This window comes from Emydura macquarii, unplaced genomic scaffold (genome assembly GCF_026122565.2).
Source record: "Emydura macquarii macquarii isolate MOO-44397 ecotype Brisbane River unplaced genomic scaffold, CSIRO-AGI_Emac_v2 contig_2205, whole genome shotgun sequence".
NCBI lineage: Eukaryota > Metazoa > Chordata > Testudines > Chelidae > Emydura > Emydura macquarii.
Window position 1 is genome coordinate 1,837,501 of NW_027132342.1, and position 6,942 is coordinate 1,844,442.

Below are 6,942 nucleotides of genomic sequence, written 5' to 3' on the forward strand. Positions count from 1 at the left end.
AAAAGGCTTGGATGTCTTATGTATCCAAAGGGTCATGGCTGGCACATATTTTGGGGAGGACAGTGCAGAGTTTTTCTGTACTAAGTTAATTTTTCACTTTGTTTTATTTATACCTTACTCTATGTGTGGTGGTACAGTCATTGTCAAGAGACACTGGAGGATAATAGAACAAAAAAATAGTTGCCTGCTTTGTGGTTATAGTAGAAGAAATTCTAAGCAAGGAAATAAACAGGTACAAGTAACATCTGCACCTCAAAAAGCTGAGAGTTCATGTTTGGTTCTTATTTGTATGGTCCAAAACTCTTGACTGCAGAATTGGGCTGCAAATCTTGATAGAAAAGGGAGTCTAACAAGGTATGTATCCACAATGTGGAAATCTACAAAATTCTCACCAGTTTTATCATGGGCTCAGCTGAAAACTGGTGGAAGTTGCTGTTTTGGGACAAGTCTCTGCTCCAGCAACCAGGACACTCTTTACAACTATTTCTATGAACTTGCTGAATAGCAAGTCTAATTAAAATTATGGTAGTGTTTGTTCCAGCTGCTGGAGTCTTGTATATATTGCATCTTCTGCCAGTTTAGCACTGGTTCAGCTGAATTAATAAGGGAGTGCGTGTGTATGTGTGTGTATGTATAATGCTCAGCAGCTTCCACCAGTTTCAGCTGAAACATCTTCAAACTGGTGGGGAATTTTATAAATTTCCCCAGAGTTGAGAGAGACCTTGTTATAGTATTTGTTTGGTTTTTCTTTTAATATTTTCAGATCCATTCTGTGGTCCAAGATCTAGGATACTTTTCCTAATGTAGGCAAGGTTGAGATTTCTGGCTTTCTACTTCAAGTCCTGGCTGAAAATATTGCATTATATATGGTATTTTCTGTTGTGTGTGTGTGTGAAGCTTGGAAATGCAGAAGTGAAAGCATGAAAATTAAAGATGGACAAACATGAGGGTGGTTTGGATTCACAGCCTAAATGAAAAAGGAGGCATTTATGCTTTCTAAATGGTTTGCAGATGGGTTAGATGCTCCAGCAAAGACTGCAGTATAAATACCTAGCTAGAACTTTCCTATGCTTAATTTTGACTTACCAAAAGAAATGCTGGGTTTTTTTCCATTTAAATCATTCTTTCCCTACTTCTAGAACTACAGGGGAAATATCTTTTTTGGTTTGTTTTTAAAAAAAACAAAACAAAAAAAACCCACAAAGCAAAACACTATATTCCCCCCCTACCAAAAATGAGAGCTTGTAGCAACCGATCATCAAAAGTGGAAAACTACACATGGGCAGTCAAAAATCATAGTATCAGAATTGCAAAATACAGATGAAACCGGCATTAGTGCCCTGCAACTTAAATCTGAAGTGCTGAAACACAGCATCTGCTGAAAGACTCTCTTTGGGTGTTCGGAGGCCCATGAAAACTCCATTGGAAAGAACAAATGTTAAGGGGCTCCTTTTGTCATTCTCCTTTGCGGCATTTGGAGAGGAGATGTTGGAGGGATTCACCACTGCCCACACGTGCAGTGATTGACGTGAAATGGGGGATTCTATCAGTTCTCTGATTATTAATAATTTGTATAAATTTCCTGGGATCCTAGACAGAAAATGGAGCATTATATCTACTTCCATAGAAAAACACTTGTAACCACACTTAAGATCTGAGTCACAGTCACAGTTACATGAGCTGCTCTTCCTGACCTTCAAAAGAGAGAGGGACGCATTCAATTAACAGGAATTATGACAAATGGCTTCGCTTCAGGTCCGTCTCTTGGAAAGAATGGAGGAATTGTCATGATATTTCTGAAATGGAAAAAGTGCATTTGAGTTCAGTTCTAATTGCACCCTTCCTATGGTTCCCCTCCCCCCCTCCCCCAAACACAAAGTTATAAGTGGGGAGAAATTCAGCAGAGGTAGCCAGGGGTTGAGTGGTGTTACTCTGGCAAGAAACTAGTCCTGTGGTGACAGCAGCTTTCTAAGCAGCCCATTGGAGATGAAGGCGATGGGGAGAGAGTGTGTGTGGCAATGTGTATAGCAGTAAGGAGGTATGTGGAGAACACGTGGCAATCTGGGAAAAGGAAGTGAGCATGGAGAAAGCAAGAGGAGACCTGGTACATGCTTTCCCAGGAGCTTACAGAACTATTTATAGATTCTTCTACAGAGCCAAGCATATCATTGTGGCACACTTATTCTGAACTCTGAAAAGTGGTGTGAATGATACTTGGGTCTGCCATATTAGAAAGGTGGATTCAGGTCCCAGTTCTTCCAGAAATGATGCACATCCTCTTAGTTACCCCATCTGTGAAATAGGGCAAGGGCAGAGGGATAGAGGCAGGGAGAAACTACCTACATATTGAGGTAGAAGTATGAGGCCTTGGTAAATAAGGGCTGGGGTGTACACAGAATTATGAACACCAGCCAGTTGAAGAGTTAAGATAGGAACTCATGCCGTCTGCCTGGCTCCATATCCTGCACTCTTTCCCATAGACCAAAAAGTATGTTGCAGATACAGCTTTGCCTTTGTATTACAGAAAGATTCATGGAGCTGGAAGTATGCTCAGTGCAGTTAGCATGCAGGGAATGCTGAGGCTGGGAGCATGTTTAATGGAGATGGTGCATTCAGAGATTTAAGCAGCAGGCCTCTAACAATCTCTCCTGTGCCTGCAAACATCCTGAAGGCAAAACCCAGTTGATCACATATTTGCATACATTTATATCAAGAGAACTGATGGGAAAGGGGAACAGAGACCTTCAGCATTTCATTATTTTAAAAAAAATTAACTCCCCCCTCCCACTTTCTCTTTACTCTGTTTGCTGATTGACCAGGTTGTCCATCAGCACATGGAGCAGCTCTCATTGCCTACCCTAGAACAGTAGGCAGGGAATTTGAGCAAGGACAGAGAGGGATTTTCCCCAAGAGGCTAGGGATCCCCAGCCCTGCAGGAAGCTCTACTATAGTGATTTTCTGAGGCTAACATGGTCAAATTGGTAGAGCCCTGCAAATCCGCTTTATATCTGAGGATCATTTTTTTGTGGATGGTGGATCGGATGCCGAGCTCAAAGACGGGGAAGTAGCTGTCTGCAGTTCGTAGCCTTTGAGGCTGCTTCCCCACCTTTGAGATGGGCTTTGGAAACCAGGGTGGCTGAACTGGAGGAGATAAGGGAGACAGAGAGGTACACAGATGAGACTTTCTGGGGCACAGTAGAATGATCCCACCCCTGGTCTGACAGCCTTTGTACTGTTGAGGAGAATGAAAGTCTCAGGGAAGAAGAACATCAAACTGGAGCAAAGGGAAACGATCCCATAGTTGGGGCCCTCCTTCTAAATGATGTCATGGTATCCTCTCACACTGAGGATACTGCTCCGCGGGAGGGAACTCCAGTTATTAGGAAGAGACAGGTAATAGTAATGGGGGATTCAATCATTAGAAACATACACAGCTGGGTTTGTGATGACTGGAAGAACCGCATGGTGACTTGCCTGCCAGATGTGAAGGTTGTGGATCTCTCAAGACCTCTAGACAGAGCTGGGGTGGAGCCAATGGTTGTGGTACATAGGGAAGGATAGGAGAGGTCCTAGAGGCCAAATTTAGGCTGCTGGGTAAGAGACTGAAATCCAGGACCTCGATGGTAGCATTCTCTAAAATGTTTCCAGTTGCATGCACAGGACCAGTTACAGGCAGAACTGCAGGGTTTCAATGCATAGATGAGACAATGGTATAGGAAGGAGGGGTTTAGATTTATTAGGAACTGGGAATCTTTTGAGAAGGGGGAGCATATATATAGGAAGAATGGGCTCTACTTAAACCAAAATGGAACCAGATTGCTGACACACAAAATTAAAAAGGTCGTAGACCAGTTATATGAACTAAGGGCTGGGGGAAAGCTGATAGGTGTGGAGGAGCATGTGGTTTGGACAGAGATATCCATTAGGGGAGGATCTATTAATGGAGATTCTCTATACCCTCGTAAGAAGGGGAGGATGGAAGAGGATAAAATATGGGTAGGGTCTGATGAGAAACAGTCAAATGAAGAAGTCCCATTCAATTACATCACATAATGGCAGACAGCTAAAAAGTGTCAAATCTTTAAATTGCTTATATACAAATGCTAGAAGTCAAAATACTAAGATGGGTGAACTTAAGTACCTCATACTAAATGAGGATATTGATATAATAGGCATCATAGAAGTTGGTAGAATGAGGATAATCAATGGGACACATTAGTACCCAGGTTACAAAATATATTGGAAGGAGTGAATAGGTCGTAGTGGTGGGGGAGTGGCACTATATGTGAAAGAAAGCATAGAGTCAAATGAAGTAAAAATCTTAACTGAACAAACTGTATCATAGAATCTATGGATAGCAATTCCATACTTGGATAATAATATAGCAGTAGAGATATACTACCAACCACCTGACCAGGATGGTGATAGTGACTCTGAAGCGCTTAGGGAAATTAGAGAGGCTACCAAAACCCCCCAAACTCAATAACAATGGGGGAATTCAACTATCTCCATATTGACTGGGTACATGTCACTTCAGGACGAGATGCAGAGAGAAAGTTTCTTGACACCTTAAATGACTGCTTCTTGGAGCAGATAGTCCTGGAACCTACAAGAAGAGAGTCAATTCTTGATTTAGTCCTAAGTAGAGTGCAGGATCTGGTCCAAGAGGTGAATATAGCATAATCACTTGGTAATAGTGATCCTAACACAATAAAATTTAACAACCCTGGTGGGTGGGGACAGTCACCAAAGCAGTCTAGCATTGTAGCATTTAATTTCAGAAAGGGAAACTCCACAAAAATGTGGAAGTTAGTTAAACAGAACTTGAGGTGCCAAAAGTGAAATCCCTGCAAGCTTCAAGGAAACTTTCTAAAGACACCATAATAGAGGCTCAATTTAAATGTATAACCTAATTAAAAAACATAGTAAGAGGACCAAAAAGGTGCCATTATGTCTAAATAACAAAGTAAAAGAAGCAGTTAGCGGCAAAAGGCACCTGTAAAAAGTGGAAGTTAAGTCCTATTGAGGAAAATAAAAAGGAACATAAACTTTGGCAAGTGAAGTGTAAAAATATAAATTTGCTAACTGTTCTTCAAATACTTTCTTTGTCTTAGGAAGGCCAAACAAAGTAACAGCAAAAAAAGTTAAATAAATCAGAAGCAGGAAGCCTGCTGAAGAACCAGTGGGGCCAAGGAGTACTCAAGGAATATCAGGCTATTGCAGAGAAACTAAATTAGTTCTTTGCATCGGTCTTCACGGCTGAGGATGTAAGGGATATTTCCAAACCTGAGCATTCTTTTTAGGTGTCAAACCTGAGGAACTGTCCCAGACTGAGGTGTCATTAGAGGAGGTTTTGGAACAAATTGAAAAATTAAACAGTAATAAGTCACCAGGATCAGATGATATTCACCCAGGAGTTCTGAAGGAACTCAAATGTGAAATTGCAGAACTATTAGGTAAGTAACCTAGCATTTAAATCAGATTCTGTACCAGATTACTGGAGGATAGCTAATGTGATAGCAATTTTTAAAAAAGGCTCCAGAGGTGATCTCAGAAATTATAGGCCAGTCATCTTAACTTTGTACCAGGCAAATTGATTGAAACTATAGTAAAAAAAAGAATTATCAGACACACAGATGTGACACGATTTGTTGGAAGAGTCGACATGGTTTTTTTAAAAGGGAAATCATGCCTCATCAATCTACTAGAATTCTTTGAGGGGGTCAACAAGCATGTGGACAACGGCAATCCAGTGCATCTAGTGTACTTAGTTTTTCAGAAAGCCTTTGACAAGGTCCCTCACCAAAGGCTCTTAAGCATAGTAAGTGGTCATGAGATAATAGAGAAGGTCCTCTCTGGGATCAGCAATTGCTAAAATATAGGAAACAAAGGGTAGGAATAAATGGTCAGTTCTCAGAATGGAGAGAGGTAAATAGTGGTGTTCCCCAGGGGTCTATACTAGGATCGGTACTTTTCTTCATATTCATAAATGATCTGGAAAAAGGAGTAAACAGTGAGGTGACAGAATTTTGCAGATGATACAAAACTACTCAAGATAGTTAAGGTCAAAGCAGACTGCAAAAAGTTACAAAGGGATCTCACAAAACTAAATGGGCAACAAAGTAGCAGAAGAAATTCAATGTTGATGAATGCAAAGTAATGCACACTGGAAAACATAATCCCAACTATACATTTGAAATGATGGAGTCTAAACTAGCCGTTACTACTCAAGAAAGAGATCTTGGCGTCATTGTGGCTAGTTCTCTGAAAATATTCACTCAGTGTGCAGCAGCAGTCAAAAAAGCTAAAAGAATGTTGGGAATCATTAGGAAAGGGAGAGATAATAAGAGGAAAATATTGTATTGCCTCTCTATAAATCCATGATACAGCCAGATCTTGAGTACTGCATGCAGATCTGGTCTCCCCATCTTTGGGCAGTACCCATGCATCCATGTGGGCTTTTCTCAGTCTGCTGCAGTGCAAAAGCCTTTTCTGCACTAATTGCATCCGGCATGCTGAGACATTTGGCTAGAGCCTTGGCCCATACGGCTTGGCAAGGGTCTGACATATTTAGCCAAGTCTTTCTCCCTACTGACCTGACCAATAAGGTAGACAGCTGCCAGGCCCTGTTGTCCTCAAATGGTGTTTTTCAAAGGTTCCTTTCTCAGACTGTTCCACGGACTGCTAAATAGTGAGTCCTGGTTATTAGGTCAGCAGTTTGATGTATATCACATGTACTTGCCAGAACTCCCTTGTAAAATCTATGCCTGAAGTGATCAGTGCTAATGAAGTTGCTCAATGTACATGTGTGTGCCATATACAGTGGTTTCCTTTTGTTTCAAGCAAGTCTTTTTTTCTTCTCACTTGGACTGAAATAAGCATTTGGCCAGTACATCATAAGATTACCAGAGTACTGCTTATCACAGAGCATATGGCATGATG

General features: G+C 41.2%; 1 long non-coding RNA gene across 1 annotated transcript in view; it reads right to left on the bottom strand.

Moving 5' to 3' along the window:
• LOC137160405 (uncharacterized) overlaps positions 1-6,664 on the bottom strand; it is a 7,419-nt gene extending 755 nt beyond the window's left edge. Inside the window, exons 1-2 of the long non-coding RNA XR_010921866.1 lie at positions 6,597-6,664; positions 1,695-1,796 (exon numbers count right to left, since the gene is read on the bottom strand). This is a non-coding gene — a long non-coding RNA (uncharacterized lncRNA). The remainder of the gene's footprint in view (positions 1-1,694; positions 1,797-6,596) is intronic.
• Between the last annotated feature and the right edge of the window lie 278 nt (positions 6,665-6,942).